At 35.1% G+C, this 1,686-nt stretch overlaps 1 non-coding gene across 1 annotated transcript; it reads right to left on the reverse strand.

Annotated features, from left to right (window-relative positions):
* Positions 1-84: 84 nt before the first annotated feature.
* LOC131170953 (small nucleolar RNA R71) lies at positions 85-191 on the reverse strand. Its single transcript, XR_009141716.1, has one exon. It is a non-coding gene; the product is annotated as a small nucleolar RNA R71 (small nucleolar RNA).
* Between the last annotated feature and the right edge of the window lie 1,495 nt (positions 192-1,686).

The raw sequence follows: 1,686 nt of genomic DNA on the forward strand, positions 1-1,686 counted from the left end.
ACAAGCTACTATAGCTACTTAGGGGCAGCTATCTCAGGCTTTTCTATCTCAGTTTTTCAGTTTTTCCCACCTGGGAAGACCACTCATTTGAGGAATTTGATGGTAGCTTTTAAACCAAGGGATGATGAAACTTTGTATGAATCTTGGATGAGATTTAAGAAGCTTGAAAGGCAATGTCCTCATCATGAAATACCCAAATGGATTATTGTTCAGAATTTCTACACCAGAGTTACTCCAGCCATAAGAAACACAATTAATTCATAAACAAGAGGAGATTTCATGAGAATGACAAGTGAAGAATGCTATGATCTATTAGAGAAGATTGCTCATAATACCCATTTATGGGGAAATCCTAGAACACTTGAGCCAAAGAAGGCTAGGATTTATGAACTTGACTCAGTTAGCTACATGAATGCAAGATTTGATCAGTTGACTCAGCTTCTTAGTGATTTTTGCACAAAGGCAACAACCTCAACTCTTACAACTATGCAACAAGTTGCCTACACAGATGGAACCCAAAGTTGTGGAGTTGATTACTCTTCTTATGGTGATGATTATTTGCAAGAACAAGCTGCTTATGTAGGAGGTTATCAACAAAAACCTATGGGAAATTCTTACTCTAATGTGAACAACTCAATATGGAGGCCACAAGCAACTTTTGCCCAACAAGGTCAAAGCTCAAATTATGCTCATAACCAGCAGTATATGCAGCAGAATAGGCCTCAGTTTCAGCCTCAATTTCAGCGCACAAGGCAGCCACAACCTGGATATCAAGCAAGAGCACAATGTTGTCCCAAAATAGTCCAAAAGGGGGGTGAATTGGACTTAAACAATTTTTCAGCTCTTGCTTGTAGCCTAATGAAAAATTGTGGCTTTGTTCAACTAGGTGCTCATTTATATATTATGAAAGTGATATGTATTCCAATAATGTGTCCTTAAATTGCAATTCAAGCTTCAATCAATATTTATACCGATTTTTAACATAACATGCATCATAAAATATTCAACTAATTTCTCAACTTACTCAATATATCCTCAAGTATATCAACTCAATCTATTCAAACAACATTCAATATCATGTATAAAAATTAAATTGCACAAAAATAAAGAGGTCAAGGTTAGAGAGATCAAACACAATGATTTTTATAGTGGTTTGGCTTAACTAGCCTACATCCACTCTCTCAAAGAACCCTCTTTGAGTCTTCTCTCAACTATTTGCTTTTTTAAAGGCAAGAAACCAAAAGCCCTTTACAACTTTTCAACACCAAGCTTTTACCAAGGTAGCTTGAACCCTTGACAAGTGCTATCTCAAGCACTTACACTCAAAAGCTTCAATAGGTGCTTGTACAACCTCTCTTAAATGCAACTTAATGTTTTAACACTCACTCTCACTTAATACAAAAACAACTATAAAGAAGAGATGAGTTGATTTGCCAATGGTAGCTCAAAGACTTTAAAGCTCTTGAATGAAAGCAATAAATAAAAAATCAAGATTGGAGTTCAAATGTAAGCTTTCATCAAGTGTAAAATGAAGTAAAGAAAGTGTATTTATAGTCCTAAATCATTTTAAACAATTTGAAACCTTTTTGGAATGTTATACACTCTGTTCTAGGCGAAATAGCCGTTATTTTGTCTTTTTGTGCGAAGATAAGCAACTCTGATCATTTAGCAAACTAATGAAATTTT

The sequence above is a fragment of the Hevea brasiliensis genome, chromosome 11 (assembly GCF_030052815.1).
Source record: "Hevea brasiliensis isolate MT/VB/25A 57/8 chromosome 11, ASM3005281v1, whole genome shotgun sequence".
Classification (NCBI taxonomy): Eukaryota; Viridiplantae; Streptophyta; class Magnoliopsida; order Malpighiales; family Euphorbiaceae; genus Hevea; species Hevea brasiliensis.